General features: G+C 38.2%; 1 long non-coding RNA gene across 1 annotated transcript; it reads right to left on the minus strand.

Moving 5' to 3' along the window:
- Positions 1-6148: 6148 nt before the first annotated feature.
- Positions 6149-9030, minus strand: LOC149128942 (uncharacterized). The gene is made up of 2 exons (XR_016240615.1): positions 8552-9030; positions 6149-7572 (listed from the first exon to the last, which is right to left on the minus strand). It is a non-coding gene; the product is annotated as an uncharacterized LOC149128942 (long non-coding RNA).
- Positions 9031-9042: the final 12 nt, after the last annotated feature.

The following is a 9042-nucleotide window of genomic DNA, read 5'->3' on the forward strand; positions in this document are numbered from 1 at the left end:
TAGAAACTTTGCAACAAGTATAGACTTGCTAGAGCAAAAAATTGGTACGACCACGAGCCTGAAGGTATCAGCGAAAATAGAAATGCAGAGATCCTATGGCATTTTATGATTCAGTGCGACCATGTGATAGAAAACAGGAAGCCAGACATAGTGTTAATTGAGAAAGAAAACAAACTATGCTGGATCATAGATATAGCATGCCCAGCTGATAACAAGGTATGCGATAAGGAAGAAAGAAAATTTGAGAGATATGACAGATTAGCTTGGTAAGTTAAGCAGTTGTGGTCGATGAAAACTGTGGCAGTAGTAACAATATTTGTCGGAGTCCTGGGAACAGTGAGCAAAAATCTCGAGAAGTACGTGGAACAAATAGGGGTTGCAATAAGGTTGGAGCACTTGCAGAAAACAGCACTGCTTCAAACCGCTCGAATACTCCGGAAGGTGCTCGGAAAAATAAGAGGTTCACACGTAGTGAACAGCTGACACTGTAGTACATCTCCAGTGTTAGAAGCTGTGCAAAAGCAATAATAATAATAGTAATAATAATAATAATAATAATAATAATAATAATAATAATAATGATACGATGAGACGAGGAAAGGTATATGGTTGCCAAGTAGTGAAATGACGAAGGCAATTCAACCTCAATCCATCTATAGATATCTGGGAATACTTGAAACAGATGGAATCAAACACCACGACATAAAGCAAAAGACAAAAAGAGAGTACCTGCGTCGAGTGAGAAAAATATTGGCTTCAAAGCTGAATGCCAGAAACATAATTTCGGCAATAAACTCGCGCGCAGTTTCAGTTGTTCGGTATGGCACTGGAATCCTGAAGTGGATAGAGGAAGAGTTAAAGAGATGGACAGGAAGTCAATAAAGCTCTTAACGATGCATAGAACCCATCATCCACGTGCAGACACTGATCGCCTATATGTGAAGAGAGCAAATGGAAGGAAGAGTCTGATAAGTGTGGAAGACTGTGTGCGTATCAAACTCGCGAGCTTAATGAGATACCTAGCCCAAAGTAAAGAAACTTTGCCAGTAATAGTTAGGAACGAGGGAGTTTTGAGAGCAGGGAAAAAAGGGAAAACAAAGGAAGAAGTACAAAAAGGACATGAAGAAGAATTTCTCAAGGAGGGACAACACAATCACTTCCATGTAGCCACAACAGAAGTTGCTGGAAAAAATAGGTGGGACTGACTGATGAAAGGAACCCTAAATGAAGAGACCGAGAGCATTATGCTGGTAGCCGAAGACCAAGCTTTGGCCTCGAACTGGAGGGTCAACCTTAGGAATGAGCAAATGTCTCCGCTGTGCGGCATCTGCAATAAAGTGGATGAAACCATTGCCCATACCACGAACAAATGCCCTAGACATGCCCACAACTACTACAAGTTGTGGCGACACGAATAGATAGCGAAATTTGCTACACTGGAAACTGTGACAAAAAGTGGGGGGGGGGGGTAGAGGGAGGCAAGACGTGGTATGAGCACAAACTTCAGAGAGTGGCAGATTCAGAGACTAGACAAATCTTCTGGGATTTCCCAATCCAAACAGATCAGGTGCTAGAGCATAACAGACTGGACCTAGTGGTGGTGGACAAGGTGCACCATGTATGCTATATAGTTGACGTTGCATGCTCCTTTGACCCACAAATAGTCAAGAAGGAAGGCGAAAAGAGAGATAGATACAACCCTCTTAAGTACGAAATAGCCTGGCTATGAAAAATGAAGAAGGTGAAGATAGAGCCAATTATTGTTGGGTCCTTAGTAACATTATCAGAAGGTATCAAGAAGAATATAAAGGATATTGGAATAGAGTGCCTAGTAGAACTGTTACAAAATGTTTGCCTCCTTGGCACGGCCAGAATATACAGGAAAGTATTAGATAGCTGGAAAGAACATATAGCATGGTACCGTAGGCTGAAGGCAGCAATCCCACTACGCATGCAAGTGCTTCACAAAACATGTGATAAAGAGAAAATAATAACAACAACAACAATAATAATAATAATGATAATAATAATAATAATGGGCTTCGTATATTTTACCCCAGTGTCACTTTGATGGCATGCACTGCTCTCTCATAATAATAATGATAATAATGATAATAATAATAATAATAATAATAATAATAATATATATATATATATATACTCATAGGATGAGTTCTATTTTCCTGATTGCTCTACTAAACCTGTGTGAGTGTGTGCGTGCACAAATGCACGTATGCGTGCATGCATATATGTATGTATGTATTATGTAAGTGAATATTCAAATGATTAAGGTATTAGAAAACTTACTGGCATTTCGTTGTGTGTGCACGTGTGCGCGTGTGTATGTACGTGTACGTGTGTATAAAAACACACATGCACACATATTATAAGAAGACAGACAGTCAAGTGTTTCATGACCTAGTGGTATTTCCTTGTGTGTTTCTTAGCTCAACGTTTCGCACTTACGTTGCCATAGTTTTTACGTCTGTTTATTCATGGCTTAGTTAGGCGGCATGAGGTGGTGTCCATGACCTTTACAGGTATACCTAGACTGAATATACATAAATAATTATATTTCAGCACGAAAACATGTAAGTCTCCTAGTGTATGAAAACATTAGCAAGAAAGGAAATCAAGCATTCTTTTATTCTTTTACTTATTTCAGTCATCTGACTGCATCCATGCTGGAGCACCACCTTGAAGGGTCTTAGCCAAACAAATCTTCCCTAGGACTTACTTTTTAAGCCTAATATTTGTCTTATCGGTGTCTTTTGCCGAACCACCAGGCTACAGGTATGTAGACACACCAATACCGGTTGTCAAGCGTAATGTGGGTGACAAACACAGACACAAAGGCACACACACAAATAGATACATCTATATATATATGTGTGTGTGTGTGTGTGGGGGGGCTTCTTTCAGTTTTCGTCTATCAAATCCACTCACAAGTCTTTTGTTTGCCCGAGACTGTAGTAGAAGACAAGGTGCCATGCAGTGGCGGTGAACCCGGAACCTTTTGGTCGGGAAGCAAGCTTCTTACCACACAGCCACGCCTGCACCTACCACGCCTGCGCATGTTGATATTTTGGGGAAGACGGATTAGCAGAAGTGGTTTGTGTGAAACTGATGGTGAGAGATAGTAAAGATGATGGAAGAGAAAAGGTAGGTGTTTGAGGTTGGTGATTTTGAGGTGTAGATGTCGTTATAAAGGTAATAGAATTATAAGAAGTTTTAGAAACTCTATCGCTCTGATATTGTTTTGCCCATTAGTCAAATGGCCTTGCTTTATGTCTAAGATGTGTTTTGTGTCTAGCAGCGGCAACAGCGCTTGCAGCGGCAGTAGCATCACTGTCCTATAAGTAAATACTCCATTGTGGTTCTCCCTCTAGCTCTGTAGAGAATGAGTAACGATGTTTCATGGTACTGAGAGAAAATGTTAGATTTTGGGATGCACTTTTAGTTTCATGTGGGGTGCCCTATAAAGTGTATTTCGAGCCAAACAAGGGACCTCCTACAAGGTCGCTCGGCCTGCTAGAAACTGGGACCAAATCTTTAAATAACATCTACAGCCTTAGACAAAGTACACGTTAAATACTGAAGTCCTGCTTTGAGCTGTCTTAGCAATATAACAGTCCTGAGATTTCTACATACACAGTCAACACGTACATAAATTAAGATTTGACTCCCTAGAAGCATAAAACCTTTGGGCAACTGTCTAGTGAGACCATGCTCCTGAGTGATCTGCAAAAAAGAAAAAGATGGTATAGTCTTTAATTATAGCACCTAAGTGAGAGCAACCCAAAGTCAGCCTCAAATCAGACAACGACAACGACGATTGACAGCAGCAGCAACAACAGCAAGGGATTTTTGCCTGGAAAAAGGTGCATGGTGAACCACACATCAACTGCTGAAGTGATCGTGGGGCAACGTAAGATGAAGTGTTTGCTCATGAGCACAATACCCCAACCGTTCCAGAAATTGAAACCATGATCTCGTGATCGTGAGCGCAAAGTCCTAAACACTGGGCTATTATACATATCATTTACTTATTTCAGTCATTAGACTGCGACCATGCTGGGGCACCGCCTTGAAGAACTTTTAGTGAAATGGATCGACCTCAGTATTTTTGTTAGTTAAGTCTGTTACTTATTCTATCGGTCTTTTTTGACTAACCGCTTAGTTAGAGACGTAAACACACCGACACCAGTTGCTAAGAAGCGGTGGTGGACAAACACGCAAACAAACACACACACACACACACACACACATAAACATACATACGACGGGCTTCTTCTAGTTTCAGTTTACCAAATCGACTCACAAGGTGTTGGTCGGCTCGAAGCTACAGTAGAAGACACTTGTTCAAGGTGTCACACAACGGGACTGAACCCGGAACCATGTGGTTGAGATGCAAGCTTATATTCATCGGAATATTTATATGAATAAAATAAATATGCATGTATGTAAATATACATATGTATGTGTTTATATATATATATATATGCATGTTTATATACATGTGTGATTACGTATGTGTTTATACATATGTACGAAAATACTAGGGCAAATATTCAGCTGGTGCCTTTTCTAGCTATATTTAGACTTCGTTAGATCATTAAGAGACCTAAGAAACAGGTGTAAAAATAAAATATTTGCAAGGGACTACAAACACAGCATGTGTTTTGCTTTATCTTCTTTTTTGTTTTAAGAATATTGCATTTAGACTTGTTTTGAAACTCTTTTTACATGCCATCATATGTAACAAGATATATTCTTTTATCTAAACAATTTTTTTTCCATTTGGCATATTCACAGAAACTCGAACAAAAGATTCTAAAGAAAAATCCAAAAAATAAAATTCCTTGTACATTTGATCATAACCCTTTATGGTTTAGTAGCCAAGAAGTAGGGGACTGTTATTCCCAAGGCTAATACGATGCACGTCAGTTGTTTATTACTGTTGTGTAGCACCAAATCCGAGCAAACTACGATTCAAAGGCATTTCAGTAATGACCATTTCAGTGCTCAACTCTTGCTAAACAACCACAACACCATCAAAAACATGAACTATGATTATTCTTTTCTTATTTTTGGCACAAGAGTAGAAATTTTGAGGGTTGGGGAAGATGGTTACATTATCAACCCCGAAAGCATGAAAGACAAAGTCGACTCGAGCGGAATTAAAACGCATACCAAGACAAACGAAACGTCGCTAAGCATTTTGTCCGGCGTGCTAATGATTCTGCCAGCTAGCTGTCTTAACATCAACTGTTATTATTATTCTGTATTTTATAGGGTTTCACGAGTTTTCTCTGAATACCAGGTACACTTAGTTTTCTTAACAAGGGTGAACACATATATCTGAAATCAGTGCTTACGACAGCTAGCGATAGGACACTCTGTAAGTCACCAGTTGCTTTGTCGTGAAAGTGTCCGTATTACTTCGTTGGACATGCCCTATAGCAAGAGGGTCATCCGCTCTGTGTGTGTGCTAACTGACGTTAATGCATCGATAGAAGAAAGAAAACAATATGATGTATCCGCTTGGGTCTATACCTTCATTTGAACAGGAAGATTTTGCCCCTGTTCTTTCTCTGATTACCGTCGCGACATTCAGCGGAAACACCATGTGATATTGTCGAAAAACACGAAGCCATGAAGAGATTTTGAACGCGGGCTTTTTCAACTCATGCGTCGACAGGGAGCACAACAATCTGCGGGAATGGACAAAATTTCGAAACACAATGAACTTCAACGACTCGAATTCACATTGAGGTACAAGAAATATCATTCTGGGTCTGACTGGTCAATAGTAAGTCATAACGTTTGCACGGTGAGAGATGAAGAGGTATTTTCTGCTACATTTGATTAATTAAGCCATGGGGTTAGTATTATTGATTCGCCAGTTATTGTTTTTTTTTATACTACCATTTTTTGAAATTCCTTTATTTCATTGAGAGAGTCTTGTGTAGAGTGTGGATTATGTTTGCATTCAAAAGTTATATACACCATGTGTACTCTGATACAACTGTTAGCACGTCGGTGAAACTGCTTTACTGTATTTATTGTTCTCTTTATGTTTTGATTTCAAATCCCGCCCAGGTCAACTTTGCCTTTCATTCTTTCCGGACAATAAAATAAAGTACTGAGGTCGATATAATTGACTGTTCCCCTCCTTCGAAATTTCTGGCCTAATGCCTATATCAGAAACAATTATTGCTATTTATTCAAAGCTGGAGAAACACATCAAACGTTTCCGTTTTTACATTAAAATGTAGATACATTACGAAAAATGTGCATAATAATTTACAAGGTAAACAAATGCTATAACAATGCTTCTTTTATTATGATCGATCGATTGGCTGCGATTGTCCGGTCGTCTGGTCGTTGTACACTAAAACGTTTCATCGCATAGCTACCTCTTCGTTTGCGATAGATTAGATTGAAGTAAAATTAAAAACGAATTTCTGTTTTGGTTAAAGAATACTAACAGATCATTACCTCTCTTTTGGTTTGTATGTATTCGGATGGGGCCAAGTAAAGACTCCAAATAAATGAATAATAATTATACTGTTCTTCAAACTAGCTGCAGAACATAAGGCCTGCTTTTCTTATTTTTATCATGTATGTAGTTCGTGATGTACAATTACTAACCCTGGACAGTAACATAGAATCTATTAACTTTGTTGTCTTAGCTTCATAATGGGTGTCAGAGATGAAGTCGATTTCATTGGAGGCTATTTCTAATTGTCCCCCTTTGATTTTGAATATCCTTCCGCCAACAAAACCCTGTGTTTACTGAAAATTAAGCATTGTGAATTACTGATATAAATGCAACTCTTTTCCAGAGGATTATCCAACTATCCATCAACCTCTATTCTTTTACCTGTTTCGTTCATTAGACTTCAGCCTTGTTGGAGCACCGCCTAGAAGGATTTTAGTCGAACAAATTGAGCACAATGCTTCTGCTCTTTTATTAAGTTAGGTATTTATTGTATGAATCACTTCTGCCAAACCGTCAACTTACGGTTGTCAAACCTGAGGCTATGATAGAAGACACTTGCCCAAAGTGCTGCACAGCGTGATCGAGCTCAAAACCATGTTATCAAGAAGCAAGTTTCTAAACTATAGAGCCCCAGTATTTATGTGGTGAATGGGCAGAGTCGTTAGAGCTTTAGAGCCTCGCATTATTTGTGTTTACTATATTCACTCTGAGTTCAAACGCTGCCGAGGTTAATTTTGCCTTGCCTTTTGTCGGGTTTGATAAAAACGTATCAATCCAAAGCAGAGTGGGCTGGTAGAAATGTAAGAAAACCAAACCGGATACCTTGCAGTAGCTACTCCTATTCTTTGGATTCTGAGTTCAAATCCTGTCATGGCCTACAAAGATAATAAACTTATTTTGTCACCCGATTTAACACCATCACCTGGCTTCTAAGGTGCTGTTAGTGAACCGCGTTCTGTGGCAAACGTTCTGGCCAGGTCCTCAATTTGAAGATAAATTCCTCCTCCTTATTCACAACCAGTCTTGAAATCCCTGTAAAGAGCCGTGGGTTCTGTCTTCCTCTATGACTAGAAAGATAAAAAAAAGATGCATAATATTTACTTTTGCGTTTTTAGTTGAAATATAACAGCATTGTACTCTCATAGTTAAAATCTTTCAGGATCCTTAAAATATCAGTTTTGAGGTAGAGTTGATTTGGTCTACTCTATCCAATCTTGCAAATTCGAAGCATTGTGCAAAAATGTAAGAGATATTGATTATTTGACTTACTTATATTCACAATTATATTGTATTAAACAAATTATTTTCATCTTCTACTCGACTTCTTCTTTCCAAAAATATTTAGCAAATTGGCAGTTAACCCTTATTGATCAATGAAGAGGAAATAATAGTTGATATATTCTTACTTTTCCTGAAGCATCAATTCCGGAAGAGAAAAGAAGCAGCTCAGGTTTGGAATCTAAACCATATCGACAAGAAATTGCCTTCACTCTATGACGTTTGCAACTTACTGATGATGTTCAGTCAACAGGGGGGAATGCATCAGCAAATAATTTTGTCGTTGCGTATTTTGTCAAGAGTAAGCCAATTTGCGTTCGATTATTGATTTCACTCCAACTCAAAAGGAAGGAAATCTTCAAAAATTGTGAAGTTAATGCCTTTCTTTAGGATATCGATTTCCACATGACCATACATTTTTGAAGGAGGTATGGTGAGTGACTTGTATGTATTTTATCGACCCACAAAAGGAAGACAAATCGACCCTCTACCTTTTCTATCCTACTGTTTCTCTATGAATAATAAATTACGGCTTCTGGCTTAGGCACAGCAATACCACCGATCCAAATACTTTATTGGTACTTTTTTATCGACCTTTGGAGAATGAAATAGAAGGTTGACCTCGGCGGGATTTGAATTCAGGATATAAGGATTCGGAAAAAATACTGCAAAGCAATTTTTCCGACTTTCCGCGTTTGAATAATAATGGAAGAGAAATAACACATTCTATAAAAAAAATAAAAAAAGTTACTGAATCTCGGAATTTACCTCCACATTTTTTCTCACACTGCAGAAGAAAATATTTAATTCATTTTATAATTTCTGTTACCCATTTGTATTAGTCCAACTTGTTAAGGTTTCGAAACTTACGACTGCATATAGATGTGTGTGATAGCCTGGTGTAGCTTAACTTCAAATTCATCACATTGATGCTTTCACTGTCAAGTGGATACATCTTACTCAACTACGAAGGGTTTCATGAGAATAGTCTGCATCTTAAAGCGTTAATTATTATTTTTTTCATGTATATATATAATACGATTTTGAACTTCTCTGGTATTATTCAGAATCAAGTATTCTTGACCTGCATTGGTCTTAAAAACGAATAGTACTAAATCGTTTTGGTTTTCCGATACTATCAGATTAGATTAAAGCTTTTTGGTTTTCTGACACTATCAGATTAAAGAAAGACGTCAAACGAGTCGACAAAGCAACTAGTTAGATATTTGATCTGTTAGAAATAGTAGCCAAATATCACC

The sequence above is a fragment of the Octopus bimaculoides genome, unplaced genomic scaffold, assembly GCF_046866305.1.
Source record: "Octopus bimaculoides isolate indiv1 unplaced genomic scaffold, ASM4686630v1 contig353, whole genome shotgun sequence".
In the NCBI taxonomy this organism is placed as follows: domain Eukaryota; kingdom Metazoa; phylum Mollusca; class Cephalopoda; order Octopoda; family Octopodidae; genus Octopus; species Octopus bimaculoides.